Raw genomic sequence first — 22,733 nt, 5'->3', positions numbered from 1 at the left:
ACTGCCCTGGGGTCTGAGAGACAGTTGGTTGTAATTTCTGTTCTTTTGCATTTGCGGAGGAGTGCTTTCCTTCCAACTATGTGGTCAGTTTTGGAATAAGTGTGATGTGGTGCTGAGAAGAATGTATATTCTGTTGATTTGGGGTGGAGAGTTAATGTAGATGTCTATTCGGTCTGCTTGGTGCAGAGCTAAGTTCAGTTCCTGGATATCCTTTTCAACTTTCTGTCTCGTTGATCTGTTTCATGTTGACGGTGGGGTGTTAAAATCTCCCATTGCTATTGTGTGGGTGTCTAATTATCTTCTGATGACACTTGAAAGATCAAGAAGTAGAAGCGCAAAAAGGTTATGCGTCCAATATGACAAAGCTAGTCAGTGGTGGAATTGGAATGGGAACCCAGATGTCTAACTCCAGAGCCTAAGGGCTTGAGCCACCTCACAGTGGTGCCTCTAGAGAAAACCAGGTAAGCGCACATTCAAAAGCAAAGGACTTTGAGTTGTTTTTAGCTTTTTTTTTATTTTTAATTTTTAACTTCATACAGACATTTATTCTGCGCCTGCCCCGGGGGCGGGGGAAAAATCGGGTGGGGGAGGGGAGGTTCAGACAGCCCCACAGAAGGGGAAGAGGCCCAAGAACGAAGACGATCAGGAGGCTGGTGGGCCTGGGGGCTGGCCTTGTTGTCAGAGGCCGGGGAAGTCCAGGTGGGCTGGGGGAGGCTAGTGGTGGAAGGCCAGAGGTCTGGGAGGGGCAGAGGGATGGGCACAGGCGCCAGGGGCGGCGGCAGGGTCTCCGGGGACTGGGAGTGGCGGCTGGGGCCTCGGGGAGCCCATTGGTGGAAGGACAGAGGTCTGGGAGGGGCAGAGGGATGGGGACAGGGACGACGGCCCGCGGCAGGGACTCCGGGGGACTGGGAGTCCGGGGTCGGGGTTAGTCTTGGCTTTTGGCCCTCTCCTGCCGCCGGCTGCTCCAGTTTCTTTCGCTTTGCGGCGAGGTGGACAGGGCTAGCTCTCGGGATCGATGGCAGTTTGGGAAGAGGCCTGGGGCTCAGGACAGGCCAGGGCGGTGGGAGAGGCGGACCGGTGGCGTGGCTGGATCTGGGCGCGCTGTCGAACCTTCCACATCGCCAGCTGCAGGCAGGCGTTTGCGTCCTCGCTGGAGTTGTGGCCGTCCTGGCTGTCCTGGATGATCTGTCCCAGGTAGTCGGCCGCGAGATTCCTGAGGGAACGCTTGTAGGGGAAACCCAGGTAGTGCGGGAAGAGCACGGCCGTGTCCACCACGGTGCTGTGGATCAGCTTGAGGGCCAGCAGATCGCTCTCCAGGCTGTGCCCGATGAGGATGGTTTGGGCGCTGAAAAAGCTCAGCAGGATGGCTTGGACTTCGGGCAACGTGACGCTCGTCTTGGCGACGTCGGCCTCGGTCACTCCGGAAAACCTGGTGTTGTAGTCCACGATCTCGTTGTCGGGCTTGACGAAGGTGTCGTACACCACTTGCATGTCGGCGTCCACCACGGTGACGCGGGTCAGCTCCAGGCCATGCGTGGTGTAGCACATCTCACAGTCCAAGGCGTAGATTCCTGGATAAGCGTCTGTGGAAAACTCTTTCTTGAAGGTCTTCACGAAGCCATGGAGGCTCTCCTTGCGGCCGTCCCGCACGTGCTGCTTCGCCACCTGGCAGCCCACTGAGCCAGGAGCAGCTGCACAGCAGGTGTACTGGCTAACCCGGCCTCCAGCCACTTGGCTGGAGCGGACCCGCCCCCAGTGATAATAACACAACTGGTCGCGTAGACAGCGGCCCGAGGAGGACACCAGGTAGTCGGTGCCACAACGGCAGCAGACCCTGCAGGAGGAGTCGCCGGGCCCCTTCCCCTGGCCAGTGAAGAGGACGGCGCCTCCGGGCCGCTCGGGGTGCGGGAAGGGGTAGCCGTTCTCCTTGAGCTGGTCCTGGGTGAGCAGGAACTCCTGGAGGCGGCTGTACAGGGCGGCCCTGCTGAGGCCCGGCATGGAGCTGGGGGTCAGGCCCTTCAGTCTCTTGAGGGTGTTCAGGACCACATTCAGGTACATGTTCTTGTTGGGGCTGCAGTCGTAGGCCACCTTCTCCTCGTTCAGCGCCTTCTCCTCGGCCTCCTGCTGGGAGGCGCAGAACTTGAGACACTCTTTGGTGAACAGTTGGAGATAGCCTCGGCGGATGACGGTGGGGACTTGGCAGCGAGACCTTCGGAGGATAATGGGTTTCTTCCAAGTCGGTAAGGATGGACGACGGACGATTCGCTTAGAGCTGAGTGTGGTGGAGGTCTTGCATGCCCTCCCCCGTCTGTTGCGACCAGTCTTCCGTGGCTGTGTGCCGACCCTGGAGCCATTGGAGCGTTGGCTGCTGCCGGCCACCCGGGTTCTCTTGGCATCGGTGCGACCTGCGACCAAGCAGGGGCTGGGAAAGTGGGCGATCCTCTTCCTCTCCCTGGGGGCTGAGATGCGGACTCCACAGGGCCTCTCTGTCAGCCTTGGGGCGGCTGGCAAGCAGCAGGCCGACCCCCTCTGCGCGGGGAAGTACCACGCCTCCGTCGCCATCTTGGGCCACGCTGGGGGCACCGCCGGACCCCTATTCTGGGGCTCCGCCCGGATGTCCACGAGTGCTGAGGCCTGGTTGTGCATCTGGGGCACGCAGAGCCCGAAGCTCTGGGCAGGCTGATGAGAGGGCAGTGGGAATTCTGGAGCCTCGAGGGCCGCCTCCTCGGCCACCTTCTTGGCTTCTGGGTATGCAGGAGGGAACCAGCAGGGAGCTGTGGCTCGCAACATCTTGCTGCCTTCGGGAACACCGACCTGGCTCTGCTCCACTCCCAAATGGCGGCTTGCCTCGTGGGGCGCCTCCTCGGCCACCTTCTTAGCTTCTGGGTATGCAGGTGGGAACCAGCAGGGAGCTGTGGCTCGCAACATCTTGCTGCCTTCGGGAGCACCGGCCTGGCTCTGCTCCTCTCCCAACTGGCGGCTTGCCTCGAGGGCCGCCTCCTCGGCCACCTTCTTGGCTTCTGGGCATGCAGGTGGGAACCAGCAGGGAGCTGTGGCTCGCAACATCTTGCTGCCTTCGGGAACACCGACCTGGCTCTGCTCCTCTCCCAAATGGCGGCTTGCCTCGTGGGCCGCCTCCTCGGCCACCTTCTTAGCTTCTGGGTATGCAGGTGGGAACCAGCAGGGAGCTGTGGCTCGCAACATCTTGCTGCCTTCGGGAGCACCGGCCTGGCTCTGCTCCTCTCCCAACTGGCGGCTTCAATGAGTGGCGCGGCCGCCCCGCCTCACCTTTATACAGGCACAGGGCAGAGTGGGTGGGACTTCCCCTTCATTGGATTGGTGCTTCAGTCTAGTCACACTGAAACTCATCTTCCACGAGACTTCAGCTTGGGGATTCCTCAGGGGGTCCGCCCATGGAATCAACTGGAATTCCCGGTTGCCAACCTTGGAGCTAGGTTCCTTTTCTTAAGTTAATTGACTGTCCCTGCACAGCAGTCCTATAATAGCGAGTGGAATTGGGCTACCTAGGATTAAATTAAGGTTCAGGGAGGTTGGTCAGCTTGCTGGGCCCACACAGCAACCCATGGAGCCAGGACTGGGCCAGCAGTCTGCCGCATGCTGGAGGGCATGCCTCTCTCTGGGGCTGCCTTTCCCTGCTCTGTGCACTCCTCCACTGTGGGCAAACTGAAGACAGGAAGTGGACCGCATCCACTTCTCTCCCAGGATTTGGGCAATATTCAGTACAGGGGGTCTTCCGAAAGTTCATAGAAAATGTACATGGTGAGAAATCTATGCATGGATTTCAATTCGTTTTCACTAAAATAAACATGTACTAACTTCTTACAACCTTTCTGAACTGGATCTCATTGGAGGCACTAAGAAGGATGAGATATCCACTGAAAAGGCCTCCTATCAGTGCAACTTGAATTCCGCTAAAATTGCAGCAAGAGCAAACATCCAATTGACGGTGAAGCTTGGGTGGAAGAATGAAGAAATCATTGATGTTTGAAGAAAAGCTTCTAAGGACACCAGCCCAAAGAAATCAACTCTTTACGGAGGTATGGCTTGTTTCAAGAAGAGATGAGAAGATGTGGAAGATGAATCCTGCAGTGGCTGTGAAAACCATTGTGCCCAGATCAGCTGCAGTGACGACGAGAGCTATCAGTGGAAATTTTCAACAGGAGGGATCACGATCCTGGGGCACCTGTTTGACAAATTGTAACCGGAATTTGGAACATGGCTTTGCCAATATGATCCTGAAGACAAAGCGTCATCAAAGCGATGGCTACCAAGAGATGGCAGTGGTCCAGTCAAAGGAAAAGGAGGGCAGACCAAAGGCAACATCATGGCATCAGTGTTATGGGACGCTCAAGGCATTTTGCATGTTGACTTTCTGAAGAGCCAAACATCTGCTTATTAGGAGAGTGTTTTGCGAAACTTAGACAAAGCTTTGGTAGAAACATGCTGGGAAAGTCTCACTCGAGTCCTTTTTGACCACATCAATGCTCTGCTCATTCCTCTCGTCAAACAAGGGCCATTTTGTCAGTTTCAATGGGCAATCCTTAGGAATTCACCTTCCAGGCTGGTTTCGTTCCTTCCAACTTCTTTTTGTTTCCTCATGAGAAAAAGTCTCCTTGCCTTGCTTGGAAAGATGAGAGAAAGTCTCGTTGCCTTGCTTGGAAAGATGAGAGATGAGATCCTCCTCTTGTCTCCCAGGACAGAATGGTCAGACTTGAGTTTCCTTTCTCCTCACTCTTGTCTTCCTTGAGGGAGCTGCTGTGCCAGACAGAACTGCTCCCGTGTCTAGACACTGGTAGACTCGTTGAAGATCCGCGCAGGCAATCCTCCGTGGGGTCAAAGTGGAAGGACTTATTTCTTTAGGGCTCAGTAGTCCGCATCCTGACGCGCACCTTCAGCAGGCCAGGGTGGGGAAAAGGAGGGTGAAAGGGGGTGGCTCAGAGCCCGCTTCTTCAGCTTGGGGGTATCCTGGGAGGAACCGTTGTCCAGTGAGCAGCTCTTCGTCTCCACCAAATTCCCTAGGGGGAAATTTCTGGCAGCCCTTCTTGTTCAGCAGCTTATTGGGGCCAGGTGGACCTCGGCTAGTCACCAGCCGGAAGGCCTTTCTCCATTTCAGTTAGTTTTGCAAGTTGCCTAGGTGACTATTGACCTCATTATCCAGAACAGCAAAGGGACGAGGGGTGAGAAGAGTGGCCGTCTGGGTTTGCAGCATATTGCTGCCTTATAGGAGTTGTGCAGTCATCGGGTGTGTGGAACTCCACCTGGCTGATCGGTGGGAACGCCTCCACAAACTCGCTAAATTCAGTAGCTTTTGCCTTCCAAGATTCATTTGCCCAATGTAGAATGCTTTAAATGAACGAGCATGAAGAGTGCTGGGCCGGAAAGTGACGATACGGATGGTAGGGGCTCCTCGGAGTAGAGGAGTAGAGTTTTACTATGATAACTAGGAGGCAAATAACAAGGAGCTGAACGTGATGCATAATAAACGAAGCACACACTCACGAAGCTCCATACCAACTACATTCAAATGGTAATCATGATATTTGGAAATACAACTTAATGGGAAATCATTAAGTAATCTCATCCAACTTTCTTTAGTGGGTGGCAGGGCTACGGAGGGGAAACAGCAATGGTTCTGGTACCTCCTTAACTTTCTTCCATTAAATTCACCCAACAAGCCTCCAGAGAAGATATTACTGCTTTGATATTACAAAGGGAAAGACAGGTATGGCATCTCTAAAGAGCACAATGTTCTAGGACTGGGATGACTTGAAATCCACACACACACATTTCTGAGAGAATTTTGCCATAAGGTACCTTACACCTTACTGTAAACTTATTTTACAATAAGTCTTGAACATCATTCCAAGTTACCATTTGGAAGAGTTTCCTCCATTTGGTTTTGTTCTAGCTGCATAGTATTCTTCTGTAAGGATGAACGTACTCTGATTTAGTTAGCCAGCCTCTTACTGATGTACAATTAAGTCGTTTTTAAATCTTTCACTCTTGAAAATCTTGTTTCTCACACATAAATATTTGTATCCAATAAATAGTTGAAGTAGAATTGTTGGAGTTCGAGACCAGCCTGGCCAACATGGTGAAAACCCATCTCTCCTAGAAACACAAAATTGGCCGCACATGATGGGACATGCCTTTAATCTCAGCTGAGGCAGGAGAATCACTTCAGCCTGGGAGGCAGAGGTTGTAGTGAGCCGAAATCATGCCACTGCACTCCAGCCTGGGGAACACGAGCGAAACCATATCCCCCCCAAAACAATAATAATAAATGTCTATCTATCTATCTCTCTATCTATATAGGTACATATATCCAATAGAATCCTATTCAGCCTTGAAAAAGAAAGAAATCTTATCATTAGCAACATGAATGAGCCTAGAGGATGTTCTACTGTGTGAAATAAAGCAAAGGCCAGACACAGTGGCTCAGGCCTGTAATCCCAGGACTTTGGGAGGAGAAGGGAGGAGGAAGAGTTGAGCCCAGGAGTTGGAGATCAACCATCTCTACAAAAAATACAAAAATTAGCCAGGTGTGGTGTTGGACGCCTGTAGTCCTAGCTACTCAGGAGGCTGAAGTGGGAGGATCTCTTGACCCCGGGAGGTGGAGGCCGTGGTGAGCCGTGTTTGTGTCACTGTACTCCAGCCTTGGTGACAGACTCCGACACTGTCTGAAAAAATACATCAATACATCATAAAGTTTTAAAAAGCAAACACAGAAATACAAATACTGCACGATCTCACTTCTATGTGCAATGTAAAAAAGTGGAACTCAGAGTCGTAGAGAGCAGAACGCTGCTTACCCGAGGCAGGGGCCGGGGAGGGATTGGGAGATGTTAGTCTAATGATACAAAATTCCAGATACGAATAGTTCTAGAGATATGTTGAACAGCACGGCAACCACAGTGGGTAACTATGTACTGTATACTTGAAATGTGCTATCAGAGTAGATTTGAAACATGTTCTCATCACCATAAAATCAGTATGTGAGGAAACGAATGTGTTAATTAGCTTGATTTTTGTGTCATTCCACAATGTATACATATATGAAACATCATGTTGTACACCATAAATATATATCATTTTTATTTGTCAATTTAAAATGACAATTCAAATAAATTATAAAAATAAAATGAAATAACGTACACTGCAAAAGACTTTTATCTATTAAATCTCCAGAGAAGAACTCTAAGTTATAAAGGAAAATAAAATTCCAGGAACGGTGAAATCCATCAGAAATGCCCTTCTTCAGCGCTTTCTGAAATTTGTCTGACACACTGGAAATCCAGTTCTTCACTAAGTCAGTGTTCTGGAAGTGTTAGTGTGTGTGTATATACGTGTGCGTGGGCTCACATACACAAATTAAATGAATGGAAATGTAAGCATCCAGATTATCAGTTTAATTTAGTTATCCATACATACACACACACACACACACACACTCACACACCGAAAACATTGACAAAATCAGCCATTCCACCAAAACTAGCTGCTTAGTGTCTCATCTCTCATTGAAGATTCCAAATAGAAACGTGGATTTAAAGAGGCATGGTGGTTCATTCTCTCTTGGAGCCCTGTTGGAAGTTGACTGACTGATTCAGGCATTGTGTTTGCTCTTGCTTCCCTGGTTCTTTGAATTGGGACGTGAGGGTGTCCATTTTAGATCTTTCCTGCTTTCTCTTGTGGGCATTTAATGCTACGTTTCCCTCTACACACTGCTTTCAATGTATCCCAGAGATTCTGGTATGTTGTGTCTTTGTTCTCATTGGTTTCAAAGAACATCTTTATTCTGTCTTCATTTCGCTATGTACCCAGTAGTCACTCAGGAGCAGATTGCTCCGTTTCCGTGTAGTTGAGCGGTTTTGAGTGAGTTTCTTCATCCTGAGGTCCAGTTTGACTGCCCTGGGGTCTGAGAGACAGTTGGTTGTAATTTCTGTTCTTTTGCATTTGCGGAGGAGTGCTTTCCTTCCAACTATGTGGTCAGTTTTGGAATAAGTGTGATGTGGTGCTGAGAAGAATGTATATTCTGTTGATTTGGGGTGGAGAGTTAATGTAGATGTCTATTCGGTCTGCTTGGTGCAGAGCTAAGTTCAGTTCCTGGATATCCTTTTCAACTTTCTGTCTCGTTGATCTGTTTCATGTTGACGGTGGGGTGTTAAAATCTCCCATTGCTATTGTGTGGGTGTCTAATTATCTTCTGATGACACTTGAAAGATCAAGAAGTAGAAGCGCAAAAAGGTTATGCGTCCAATATGACAAAGCTAGTCAGTGGTGGAATTGGAATGGGAACCCAGATGTCTAACTCCAGAGCCTAAGGGCTTGAGCCACCTCACAGTGGTGCCTCTAGAGAAAACCAGGTAAGCGCACATTCAAAAGCAAAGGACTTTGAGTTGTTTTTAGCTTTTTTTTTATTTTTAATTTTTAACTTCATACAGACATTTATTCTGCGCCTGCCCCGGGGGCGGGGGAAAAATCGGGTGGGGGAGGGGAGGTTCAGACAGCCCCACAGAAGGGGAAGAGGCCCAAGAACGAAGACGATCAGGAGGCTGGTGGGCCTGGGGGCTGGCCTTGTTGTCAGAGGCCGGGGAAGTCCAGGTGGGCTGGGGGAGGCTAGTGGTGGAAGGCCAGAGGTCTGGGAGGGGCAGAGGGATGGGCACAGGCGCCAGGGGCGGCGGCAGGGTCTCCGGGGACTGGGAGTGGCGGCTGGGGCCTCGGGGAGCCCATTGGTGGAAGGACAGAGGTCTGGGAGGGGCAGAGGGATGGGGACAGGGACGACGGCCCGCGGCAGGGACTCCGGGGGACTGGGAGTCCGGGGTCGGGGTTAGTCTTGGCTTTTGGCCCTCTCCTGCCGCCGGCTGCTCCAGTTTCTTTCGCTTTGCGGCGAGGTGGACAGGGCTAGCTCTCGGGATCGATGGCAGTTTGGGAAGAGGCCTGGGGCTCAGGACAGGCCAGGGCGGCGGGAGAGGCGGACCGGTGGCGTGGCTGGATCTGGGCGCGCTGTCGAACCTTCCACATCGCCAGCTGCAGGCAGGCGTTTGCGTCCTCGCTGGAGTTGTGGCCGTCCTGGCTGTCCTGGATGATCTGTCCCAGGTAGTCGGCCGCGAGATTCCTGAGGGAACGCTTGTAGGGGAAACCCAGGTAGTGCGGGAAGAGCACGGCCGTGTCCACCACGGTGCTGTGGATCAGCTTGAGGGCCAGCAGATCGCTCTCCAGGCTGTGCCCGATGAGGATGGTTTGGGCGCTGAAAAAGCTCAGCAGGATGGCTTGGACTTCGGGCAACGTGACGCTCGTCTTGGCGACGTCGGCCTCGGTCACTCCGGAAAACCTGGTGTTGTAGTCCACGATCTCGTTGTCGGGCTTGACGAAGGTGTCGTACACCACTTGCATGTCGGCGTCCACCACGGTGACGCGGGTCAGCTCCAGGCCATGCGTGGTGTAGCACATCTCACAGTCCAAGGCGTAGATTCCTGGATAAGCGTCTGTGGAAAACTCTTTCTTGAAGGTCTTCACGAAGCCATGGAGGCTCTCCTTGCGGCCGTCCCGCACGTGCTGCTTCGCCACCTGGCAGCCCACTGAGCCAGGAGCAGCTGCACAGCAGGTGTACTGGCTAACCCGGCCTCCAGCCACTTGGCTGGAGCGGACCCGCCCCCAGTGATAATAACACAACTGGTCGCGTAGACAGCGGCCCGAGGAGGACACCAGGTAGTCGGTGCCACAACGGCAGCAGACCCTGCAGGAGGAGTCGCCGGGCCCCTTCCCCTGGCCAGTGAAGAGGACGGCGCCTCCGGGCCGCTCGGGGTGCGGGAAGGGGTAGCCGTTCTCCTTGAGCTGGTCCTGGGTGAGCAGGAACTCCTGGAGGCGGCTGTACAGGGCGGCCCTGCTGAGGCCCGGCATGGAGCTGGGGGTCAGGCTCTTCAGTCTCTTGAGGGTGTTCAGGACCACATTCAGGTACATGTTCTTGTTGGGGCTGCAGTCGTAGGCCACCTTCTCCTCGTTCAGCGCCTTCTCCTCGGCCTCCTGCTGGGAGGCGCAGAACTTGAGACACTCTTTGGTGAACAGTTGGAGATAGCCTCGGCGGATGACGGTGGGGACTTGGCAGCGAGACCTTCGGAGGATAATGGGTTTCTTCCAAGTCGGTAAGGATGGACGACGGACGATTCGCTTAGAGCTGAGTGTGGTGGAGGTCTTGCATGCCCTCCCCCGTCTGTTGCGACCAGTCTTCCGTGGCTGTGTGCCGACCCTGGAGCCATTGGAGCGTTGGCTGCTGCCGGCCACCCGGGTTCTCTTGGCATCGGTGCGACCTGCGACCAAGCAGGGGCTGGGAAAGTGGGCGATCCTCTTCCTCTCCCTGGGGGCTGAGATGCGGACTCCACAGGGCCTCTCTGTCAGCCTTGGGGCGGCTGGCAAGCAGCAGGCCGACCCCCTCTGCGCGGGGAAGTACCACGCCTCCGTCGCCATCTTGGGCCACGCTGGGGGCACCGCCGGACCCCTATTCTGGGGCTCCGCCCGGATGTCCACGAGTGCTGAGGCCTGGTTGTGCATCTGGGGCACGCAGAGCCCGAAGCTCTGGGCAGGCTGATGAGAGGGCAGTGGGAATTCTGGAGCCTCGAGGGCCGCCTCCTCGGCCACCTTCTTGGCTTCTGGGTATGCAGGAGGGAACCAGCAGGGAGCTGTGGCTCGCAACATCTTGCTGCCTTCGGGAACACCGACCTGGCTCTGCTCCACTCCCAAATGGCGGCTTGCCTCGTGGGGCGCCTCCTCGGCCACCTTCTTAGCTTCTGGGTATGCAGGTGGGAACCAGCAGGGAGCTGTGGCTCGCAACATCTTGCTGCCTTCGGGAGCACCGGCCTGGCTCTGCTCCTCTCCCAACTGGCGGCTTGCCTCGAGGGCCGCCTCCTCGGCCACCTTCTTGGCTTCTGGGCATGCAGGTGGGAACCAGCAGGGAGCTGTGGCTCGCAACATCTTGCTGCCTTCGGGAACACCGACCTGGCTCTGCTCCTCTCCCAAATGGCGGCTTGCCTCGTGGGCCGCCTCCTCGGCCACCTTCTTAGCTTCTGGGTATGCAGGTGGGAACCAGCAGGGAGCTGTGGCTCGCAACATCTTGCTGCCTTCGGGAGCACCGGCCTGGCTCTGCTCCTCTCCCAACTGGCGGCTTCAATGAGTGGCGCGGCCGCCCCGCCTCACCTTTATACAGGCACAGGGCAGAGTGGGTGGGACTTCCCCTTCATTGGATTGGTGCTTCAGTCTAGTCACACTGAACCTCATCTTCCACGAGACTTCAGCTTGGGGATTCCTCAGGGGGTCCGCCCATGGAATCAACTGGAATTCCCGGTTGCCAACCTTGGAGCTAGGTTCCTTTTCTTAAGTTAATTGACTGTCCCTGCACAGCAGTCCTATAATAGCGAGTGGAATTGGGCTACCTAGGATTAAATTAAGGTTCAGGGAGGTTGGTCAGCTTGCTGGGCCCACACAGCAACCCATGGAGCCAGGACTGGGCCAGCAGTCTGCCGCATGCTGGAGGGCATGCCTCTCTCTGGGGCTGCCTTTCCCTGCTCTGTGCACTCCTCCACTGTGGGCAAACTGAAGACAGGAAGTGGACCGCATCCACTTCTCTCCCAGGATTTGGGCAATATTCAGTACAGGGGGTCTTCCGAAAGTTCATAGAAAATGTACATGGTGAGAAATCTATGCATGGATTTCAATTCGTTTTCACTAAAATAAACATGTACTAACTTCTTACAACCTTTCTGAACTGGATCTCATTGGAGGCACTAAGAAGGATGAGATATCCACTGAAAAGGCCTCCTATCAGTGCAACTTGAATTCCGCTAAAATTGCAGCAAGAGCAAACATCCAATTGACGGTGAAGCTTGGGTGGAAGAATGAAGAAATCATTGATGTTTGAAGAAAAGCTTCTAAGGACACCAGCCCAAAGAAATCAACTCTTTACGGAGGTATGGCTTGTTTCAAGAAGAGATGAGAAGATGTGGAAGATGAATCCTGCAGTGGCTGTGAAAACCATTGTGCCCAGATCAGCTGCAGTGAGGACGAGAGCTATCAGTGGAAATTTTCAACAGGAGGGATCACGATCCTGGGGCACCTGTTTGACAAATTGTAACCGGAATTTGGAACATGGCTTTGCCAATATGATCCTGAAGACAAAGCGTCATCAAAGCGATGGCTACCAAGAGATGGCAGTGGTCCAGTCAAAGGAAAAGGAGGGCAGACCAAAGGCAACATCATGGCATCAGTGTTATGGGACGCTCAAGGCATTTTGCATGTTGACTTTCTGAAGAGCCAAACATCTGCTTATTAGGAGAGTGTTTTGCGAAACTTAGACAAAGCTTTGGTAGAAACATGCTGGGAAAGTCTCACTCGAGTCCTTTTTGACCACATCAATGCTCTGCTCATTCCTCTCGTCAAACAAGGGCCATTTTGTCAGTTTCAATGGGCAATCCTTAGGAATTCACCTTCCAGGCTGGTTTCGTTCCTTCCAACTTCTTTTTGTTTCCTCATGAGAAAAAGTCTCCTTGCCTTGCTTGGAAAGATGAGAGAAAGTCTCGTTGCCTTGCTTGGAAAGATGAGAGATGAGATCCTCCTCTTGTCTCCCAGGACAGAATGGTCAGACTTGAGTTTCCTTTCTCCTCACTCTTGTCTTCCTTGAGGGAGCTGCTGTGCCAGACAGAACTGCTCCCGTGTCTAGACACTGGTAGACTCGTTGAAGATCCGCGCAGGCAATCCTCCGTGGGGTCAAAGTGGAAGGACTTATTTCTTTAGGGCTCAGTAGTCCGCATCCTGACGCGCACCTTCAGCAGGCCAGGGTGGGGAAAAGGAGGGTGAAAGGGGGTGGCTCAGAGCCCGCTTCTTCAGCTTGGGGGTATCCTGGGAGGAACCGTTGTCCAGTGAGCAGGTCTTCGTCTCCACCAAATTCCCTAGGGGGAAATTTCTGGCAGCCCTTCTTGTTCAGCAGCTTATTGGGGCCAGGTGGACCTCGGCTAGTCACCAGCCGGAAGGCCTTTCTCCATTTCAGTTAGTTTTGCAAGTTGCCTAGGTGACTATTGACCTCATTATCCAGAACAGCAAAGGGACGAGGGGTGAGAAGAGTGGCCGTCTGGGTTTGCAGCATATTGCTGCCTTATAGGAGTTGTGCAGTCATCGGGTGTGTGGAACTCCACCTGGCTGATCGGTGGGAACGCCTCCACAAACTCGCTAAATTCAGTAGCTTTTGCCTTCCAAGATTCATTTGCCCAATGTAGAATGCTTTAAACGAACGAGCATGAAGAGTGCTGGGCCGGAAAGTGACGATACGGATGGTAGGGGCTCCTCGGAGTAGAGGAGTAGAGTTTTACTATGATAACTAGGAGGCAAATAACAAGGAGCTGAACGTGATGCATAATAAACGAAGCACACACTCACGAAGCTCCATACCAACTACATTCAAATGGTAATCATGATATTTGGAAATACAACTTAATGGGAAATCATTAAGTAATCTCATCCAACTTTCTTTAGTGGGTGGCAGGGCTACGGAGGGGAAACAGCAATGGTTCTGGTACCTCCTTAACTTTCTTCCATTCAATTCACCCAACAAGCCTCCAGAGAAGATATTACTGCTTTGATATTACAAAGGGAAAGACAGGTATGGCATCTCTAAAGAGCACAATGTTCTAGGACTGGGATGACTTGAAATCCACACACACACATTTCTGAGAGAATTTTGCCATAAGGTACCTTACACCTTACTGTAAACTTATTTTACAATAAGTCTTGAACATCATTCCAAGTTACCATTTGGAAGAGTTTCCTCCATTTGGTTTTGTTCTAGCTGCATAGTATTCTTCTGTAAGGATGAACGTACTCTGATTTAGTTAGCCAGCCTCTTACTGATGTACAATTAAGTCGTTTTTAAATCTTTCACTCTTGAAAATCTTGTTTCTCACACATAAATATTTGTATCCAATAAATAGTTGAAGTAGAATTGTTGGAGTTCGAGACCAGCCTGGCCAACATGGTGAAAACCCATCTCTCCTAGAAACACAAAATTGGCCGCACATGATGGGACATGCCTTTAATCTCAGCTGAGGCAGGAGAATCACTTCAGCCTGGGAGGCAGAGGTTGTAGTGAGCCGAAATCATGCCACTGCACTCCAGCCTGGGGAACACGAGCGAAACCATATCCCCCCCAAAACAATAATAATAAATGTCTATCTATCTATCTCTCTATCTATATAGGTACATATATCCAATAGAATCCTATTCAGCCTTGAAAAAGAAAGAAATCTTATCATTAGCAACATGAATGAGCCTAGAGGATGTTCTACTGTGTGAAATAAAGCAAAGGCCAGACACAGTGGCTCAGGCCTGTAATCCCAGGACTTTGGGAGGAGAAGGGAGGAGGAAGAGTTGAGCCCAGGAGTTGGAGATCAACCATCTCTACAAAAAATACAAAAATTAGCCAGGTGTGGTGTTGGACGCCTGTAGTCCTAGCTACTCAGGAGGCTGAAGTGGGAGGATCTCTTGACCCCGGGAGGTGGAGGCCGTGGTGAGCCGTGTTTGTGTCACTGTACTCCAGCCTTGGTGACAGACTCCGACACTGTCTGAAAAAATACATCAATACATCATAAAGTTTTAAAAAGCAAACACAGAAATACAAATACTGCACGATCTCACTTCTATGTGCAATGTAAAAAAGTGGAACTCAGAGTCGTAGAGAGCAGAACGCTGCTTACCCGAGGCAGGGGCCGGGGAGGGATTGGGAGATGTTAGTCTAATGATACAAAATTCCAGATACGAATAGTTCTAGAGATATGTTGAACAGCACGGCAACCACAGTGGGTAACTATGTACTGTATACTTGAAATGTGCTATCAGAGTAGATTTGAAACATGTTCTCATCACCATAAAATCAGTATGTGAGGAAACGAATGTGTTAATTAGCTTGATTTTTGTGTCATTCCACAATGTATACATATATGAAACATCATGTTGTACACCATAAATATATATCATTTTTATTTGTCAATTTAAAATGACAATTCAAATAAATTATAAAAATAAAATGAAATAACGTACACTGCAAAAGACTTTTATCTATTAAATCTCCAGAGAAGAACTCTAAGTTATAAAGGAAAATAAAATTCCAGGAACGGTGAAATCCATCAGAAATGCCCTTCTTCAGCGCTTTCTGAAATTTGTCTGACACACTGGAAATCCAGTTCTTCACTAAGTCAGTGTTCTGGAAGTGTTAGTGTGTGTGTATATACGTGTGCGTGGGCTCACATACACAAATTAAATGAATGGAAATGTAAGCATCCAGATTATCAGTTTAATTTAGTTATCCATACATACACACACACACACACACACTCACACACCGAAAACATTGACAAAATCAGCCATTCCACCAAAACTAGCTGCTTAGTGTCTCATCTCTCATTGAAGATTCCAAATAGAAACGTGGATTTAAAGAGGCATGGTGGTTCATTCTCTCTTGGAGCCCTGTTGGAAGTTGACTGACTGATTCAGGCATTGTGTTTGCTCTTGCTTCCCTGGTTCTTTGAATTGGGACGTGAGGGTGTCCATTTTAGATCTTTCCTGCTTTCTCTTGTGGGCATTTAATGCTACGTTTCCCTCTACACACTGCTTTCAATGTATCCCAGAGATTCTGGTATGTTGTGTCTTTGTTCTCATTGGTTTCAAAGAACATCTTTATTCTGTCTTCATTTCGCTATGTACCCAGTAGTCACTCAGGAGCAGATTGCTCCGTTTCCGTGTAGTTGAGCGGTTTTGAGTGAGTTTCTTCATCCTGAGGTCCAGTTTGACTGCCCTGGGGTCTGAGAGACAGTTGGTTGTAATTTCTGTTCTTTTGCATTTGCGGAGGAGTGCTTTCCTTCCAACTATGTGGTCAGTTTTGGAATAAGTGTGATGTGGTGCTGAGAAGAATGTATATTCTGTTGATTTGGGGTGGAGAGTTAATGTAGATGTCTATTCGGTCTGCTTGGTGCAGAGCTAAGTTCAGTTCCTGGATATCCTTTTCAACTTTCTGTCTCGTTGATCTGTTTCATGTTGACGGTGGGGTGTTAAAATCTCCCATTGCTATTGTGTGGGTGTCTAATTATCTTCTGATGACACTTGAAAGATCAAGAAGTAGAAGCGCAAAAAGGTTATGCGTCCAATATGACAAAGCTAGTCAGTGGTGGAATTGGAATGGGAACCCAGATGTCTAACTCCAGAGCCTAAGGGCTTGAGCCACCTCACAGTGGTGCCTCTAGAGAAAACCAGGTAAGCGCACATTCAAAAGCAAAGGACTTTGAGTTGTTTTTAGCTTTTTTTTTATTTTTAATTTTTAACTTCATACAGACATTTATTCTGCGCCTGCCCCGGGGGCGGGGGAAAAATCGGGTGGGGGAGGGGAGGTTCAGACAGCCCCACAGAAGGGGAAGAGGCCCAAGAACGAAGACGATCAGGAGGCTGGTGGGCCTGGGGGCTGGCCTTGTTGTCAGAGGCCGGGGAAGTCCAGGTGGGCTGGGGGAGGCTAGTGGTGGAAGGCCAGAGGTCTGGGAGGGGCAGAGGGATGGGCACAGGCGCCAGGGGCGGCGGCAGGGTCTCCGGGGACTGGGAGTGGCGGCTGGGGCCTCGGGGAGCCCATTGGTGGAAGGACAGAGGTCTGGGAGGGGCAGAGGGATGGGGACAGGGACGACGGCCCGCGGCAGGGACTCTGGGGGACTGGGAGTCCGGGGTCGGGGTTAGTCTTGGCTTTTGGCCCTCTCCTGCCGCCGGCTGCTCCAGTTTCTTTCGCTTTGCGGCGAGGTGGACAGGGCTAGCTCTCGGGATCGATGGCAGTTTGGGAAGAGGCCTGGGGCTCAGGACAGGCCAGGGCGGCGGGAGAGGCGGACCGGTGGCGTGGCTGGATCTGGGCGCGCTGTCGAACCTTCCACATCGCCAGCTGCAGGCAGGCATTTGCGTCCTCGCTGGAGTTGTGGCCGTCCTGGCTGTCCTGGATGATCTGTCCCAGGTAGTCGGCCGCGAGATTCCTGAGGGAACGCTTGTAGGGGAAACCCAGGTAGTGCGGGAAGAGCACGGCCGTGTCCACCACGGTGCTGTGGATCAGCTTGAGGGCCAGCAGATCGCTCTCCAGGCTGTGCCCGATGAGGATGGTTTGGGCGCTGAAAAAGCTCAGCAGGATGGCTTGGACTTCGGGCAACGTGACGCTCGTCTTGGCGACGTCGGCCTCGGTCACTCCGGAAAACCTGGTGTTGTAGTCCACGATCTCGTTGTCGGGCTTGACGAAGGTGTCGTACACCACTTGCATGTCGGCGCCCACCACGGTGACGCGGGTCAGCTCCAGGCCATGCGTGGTGTAGCACATCTCACAGTCCAAGGCGTAGATTCCTGGATAAGCGTCTGTGGAAAACTCTTTCTTGAAGGTCTTCACGAAGCCATGGAGGCTCTCCTTGCGGCCGTCCCGCACGTGCTGCTTCGCCACCTGGCAGCCCACTGAGCCAGGAGCAGCTGCACAGCAGGTGTACTGGCTAACCCGGCCTCCAGCCACTTGGCTGGAGCGGACCCGCCCCCAGTGATAATAACACAACTGGTCGCGTAGACAGCGGCCCGAGGAGGACACCAGGTAGTCGGTGCCACAACGGCAGCAGACCCTGCAGGAGGAGTCGCCGGGCCCCTTCCCCTGGCCAGTGAAGAGGACGGCGCCTCCGGGCCGCTCGGGGTGCGGGAAGGGGTAGCCGTTCTCCTTGAGCTGGTCCTGGGTGAGCAGGAACTCCTGGAGGCGGCTGTACAGGGCGGCCCTGCTGAGGCCCGGCATGGAGCTGGGGGTCAGGCCCTTCAGTCTCTTGAGGGTGTTCAGGACCACATTCAGGTACATGTTCTTGTTGGGGCTGCAGTCGTAGGCCACCTTCTCCTCGTTCAGCGCCTTCTCCTCGGCCTCCTGCTGGGAGGCGCAGAACTTGAGACACTCTTTGGTGAACAGTTGGAGATAGCCTCGGCGGATGACGGTGGGGACTTGGCAGCGAGACCTTCGGAGGATAATGGGTTTCTTCCAAGTCGGTAAGGATGGACGACGGACGATTCGCTTAGAGCTGAGTGTGGTGGAGGTCTTGCATGCCCTCCCCCGTCTGTTGCGACCAGTCTTCCGTGGCTGTGTGCCGACCCTGGAGCCATTGGAGCGTTGGCTGCTGCCGGCCACCCAGGTTCTCTTGGCATCGGTGCGACCTGCGACCAAGCAGGGGCTGGGAAAGTGGGCGATCCTCTTCCTCTCCCTGGGGGCTGAGATGCGGACTCCACAGGGCCTCTCTGTCAGCCTTGGGGCGGCTGGCAAGCAGCAGGCCGACCCCCTCTGCGCGGGGAAGTACCACGCCTCCGTCGCCATCTTGGGCCACGCTGGGGGCACCGCCGGACCCCTATTCTGGGGCTCCGCCCGGATGTCCACGAGTGCTGAGGCCTGGTTGTGCATCTGGGGCACGCAGAGCCCGAAGCTCTGGGCAGGCTGATGAGAGGGCAGTGGGAATTCTGGAGCCTCGAGGGCCGCCTCCTCGGCCACCTTCTTGGCTTCTGGGTATGCAGGAGGGAACCAGCAGGGAGCTGTGGCTCGCAACATCTTGCTGCCTTCGGGAACACCGACCTGGCTCTGCTCCACTCCCAAATGGCGGCTTGCCTCGTGGGGCGCCTCCTCGGCCACCTTCTTAGCTTCTGGGTATGCAGGTGGGAACCAGCAGGGAGCTGTGGCTCGCAACATCTTGCTGCCTTCGGGAGCACCGGCCTGGCTCTGCTCCTCTCCCAACTGGCGGCTTGCCTCGAGGGCCGCCTCCTCGGCCACCTTCTTGGCTTCTGGGCATGCAGGTGGGAACCAGCAGGGAGCTGTGGCTCGCAACATCTTGCTGCCTTCGGGAACACCGACCTGGCTCTGCTCCTCTCCCAAATGGCGGCTTGCCTCGTGGGCCGCCTCCTCGGCCACCTTCTTAGCTTCTGGGTATGCAGGTGGGAACCAGCAGGGAGCTGTGGCTCGCAACATCTTGCTGCCTTCGGGAGCACCGGCCTGGCTCTGCTCCTCTCCCAACTGGCGGCTTCAATGAGTGGCGCGGCCGCCCCGCCTCACCTTTATACAGGCACAGGGCAGAGTGGGTGGGACTTCCCCTTCATTGGATTGGTGCTTCAGTCTAGTCACACTGAACCTCATCTTCCACGAGACTTCAGCTTGGGGATTCCTCAGGGGGTCCGCCCATGGAATCAACTGGAATTCCCGGTTGCCAACCTTGGAGCTAGGTTCCTTTTCTTAAGTTAATTGACTGTCCCTGCACAGCAGTCCTATAATAGCGAGTGGAATTGGGCTACCTAGGATTAAATTAAGGTTCAGGGAGGTTGGTCAGCTTGCTGGGCCCACACAGCAACCCATGGAGCCAGGACTGGGCCAGCAGTCTGCCGCATGCTGGAGGGCATGCCTCTCTCTGGGGCTGCCTTTCCCTGCTCTGTGCACTCCTCCACTGTGGGCAAACTGAAGACAGGAAGTGGACCGCATCCACTTCTCTCCCAGGATTTGGGCAATATTCAGTACAGGGGGTCTTCCGAAAGTTCATAGAAAATGTACATGGTGAGAAATCTATGCATGGATTTCAATTCGTTTTCACTAAAATAAACATGTACTAACTTCTTACAACCTTTCTGAACTGGATCTCATTGGAGGCACTAAGAAGGATGAGATATCCACTGAAAAGGCCTCCTATCAGTGCAACTTGAATTCCGCTAAAATTGCAGCAAGAGCAAACATCCAATTGACGGTGAAGCTTGGGTGGAAGAATGAAGAAATCATTGATGTTTGAAGAAAAGCTTCTAAGGACACCAGCCCAAAGAAATCAACTCTTTACGGAGGTATGGCTTGTTTCAAGAAGAGATGAGAAGATGTGGAAGATGAATCCTGCAGTGGCTGTGAAAACCATTGTGCCCAGATCAGCTGCAGTGAGGACGAGAGCTATCAGTGGAAATTTTCAACAGGAGGGATCACGATCCTGGGGCACCTGTTTGACAAATTGTAACCGGAATTTGGAACATGGCTTTGCCAATATGATCCTGAAGACAAAGCGTCATCAAAGCGATGGCTACCAAGAGATGGCAGTGGTCCAGTCAAAGGAAAAGGAGGGCAGACCAAAGGCAACATCATGGCATCAGTGTTATGGGACGCTCAAGGCATTTTGCATGTTGACTTTCTGAAGAGCCATACATCTGCTTATTAGGAGAGTGTTTTGCGAAACTTAGACAAAGCTTTGGTAGAAACATGCTGGGAAAGTCTCACTCGAGTCCTTTTTGACCACATCAATGCTCTGCTCATTCCTCTCGTCAAACAAGGGCCATTTTGTCAGTTTCAATGGGCAATCCTTAGGAATTCACCTTCCAGGCTGGTTTCGTTCCTTCCAACTTCTTTTTGTTTCCTCATGAGAAAAAGTCTCCTTGCCTTGCTTGGAAAGATGAGAGAAAGTCTCGTTGCCTTGCTTGGAAAGATGAGAGATGAGATCCTCCTCTTGTCTCCCAGGACAGAATGGTCAGACTTGAGTTTCCTTTCTCCTCACTCTTGTCTTCCTTGAGGGAGCTGCTGTGCCAGACAGAACTGCTCCCGTGTCTAGACACTGGTAGACTCGTTGAAGATCCGCGCAGGCAATCCTCCGTGGGGTCAAAGTGGAAGGACTTATTTCTTTAGGGCTCAGTAGTCCGCATCCTGACGCGCACCTTCAGCAGGCCAGGGTGGGGAAAAGGAGGGTGAAAGGGGGTGGCTCAGAGCCCGCTTCTTCAGCTTGGGGGTATCCTGGGAGGAACCGTTGTCCAGTGAGCAGGTCTTCGTCTCCACCAAATTCCCTAGGGGGAAATTTCTGGCAGCCCTTCTTGTTCAGCAGCTTATTGGGGCCAGGTGGACCTCGGCTAGTCACCAGCCGGAAGGCCTTTCTCCATTTCAGTTAGTTTTGCAAGTTGCCTAGGTGACTATTGACCTCATTATCCAGAACAGCAAAGGGACGAGGGGTGAGAAGAGTGGCCGTCTGGGTTTGCAGCATATTGCTGCCTTATAGGAGTTGTGCAGTCATCGGGTGTGTGGAACTCCACCTGGCTGATCGGTGGGAACGCCTCCACAAACTCGCTAAATTCAGTAGCTTTTGCCTTCCAAGATTCATTTGCCCAATGTAGAATGCTTTAAACGAACGAGCATGAAGAGTGCTGGGCCGGAAAGTGACGATACGGATGGTAGGGGCTCCTCGGAGTAGAGGAGTAGAGTTTTACTATGATAACTAGGAGGCAAATAACAAGGAGCTGAACGTGATGCATAATAAACGAAGCACACACTCACGAAGCTCCATACCAACTACATTCAAATGGTAATCATGATATTTGGAAATACAACTTAATGGGAAATCATTAAGTAATCTCATCCAACTTTCTTTAGTGGGTGGCAGGGCTACGGAGGGGAAACAGCAATGGTTCTGGTACCTCCTTAACTTTCTTCCATTCAATTCACCCAACAAGCCTCCAGAGAAGATATTACTGCTTTGATATTACAAAGGGAAAGACAGGTATGGCATCTCTAAAGAGCACAATGTTCTAGGACTGGGATGACTTGAAATCCACACACACACATTTCTGAGAGAATTTTGCCATAAGGTACCTTACACCTTACTGTAAACTTATTTTACAATAAGTCTTGAACATCATTCCAAGTTACCATTTGGAAGAGTTTCCTCCATTTGGTTTTGTTCTAGCTGCATAGTATTCTTCTGTAAGGATGAACGTACTCTGATTTAGTTAGCCAGCCTCTTACTGATGTACAATTAAGTCGTTTTTAAATCTTTCACTCTTGAAAATCTTGTTTCTCACACATAAATATTTGTATCCAATAAATAGTTGAAGTAGAATTGTTGGAGTTCGAGACAAGCCTGGCCAACATGGTGAAAACCCATCTCTCCTAGAAACACAAAATTGGCCGCACATGATGGGACATGCCTTTAATCTCAGCTGAGGCAGGAGAATCACTTCAGCCTGGGAGGCAGAGGTTGTAGTGAGCCGAAATCATGCCACTGCACTCCAGCCTGGGGAACACGAGCGAAACCATATCCCCCCCAAAACAATAATAATAAATGTCTATCTATCTATCTCTCTATCTATATAGGTACATATATCCAATAGAATCCTATTCAGCCTTGAAAAAGAAAGAAATCTTATCATTAGCAACATGAATGAGCCTAGAGGATGTTCTACTGTGTGAAATAAAGCAAAGGCCAGACACAGTGGCTCAGGCCTGTAATCCCAGGACTTTGGGAGGAGAAGGGAGGAGGAAGAGTTGAGCCCAGGAGTTGGAGATCAACCATCTCTACAAAAAATACAAAAATTAGCCAGGTGTGGTGTTGGACGCCTGTAGTCCTAGCTACTCAGGAGGCTGAAGTGGGAGGATCTCTTGACCCCGGGAGGTGGAGGCCGTGGTGAGCCGTGTTTGTGTCACTGTACTCCAGCCTTGGTGACAGACTCCGACACTGTCTGAAAAAATACATCAATACATCATAAAGTTTTAAAAAGCAAACACAGAAATACAAATACTGCACGATCTCACTTCTATGTGCAATGTAAAAAAGTGGAACTCAGAGTCGTAGAGAGCAGAACGCTGCTTACCCGAGGCAGGGGCCGGGGAGGGATTGGGAGATGTTAGTCTAATGATACAA

This window comes from Pongo pygmaeus, chromosome 7, assembly GCF_028885625.2.
Source record: "Pongo pygmaeus isolate AG05252 chromosome 7, NHGRI_mPonPyg2-v2.0_pri, whole genome shotgun sequence".
Taxonomy (NCBI): Eukaryota; Metazoa; Chordata; class Mammalia; order Primates; family Hominidae; genus Pongo; species Pongo pygmaeus.
Note: the sequence above shows the minus strand (reverse complement) of the source record.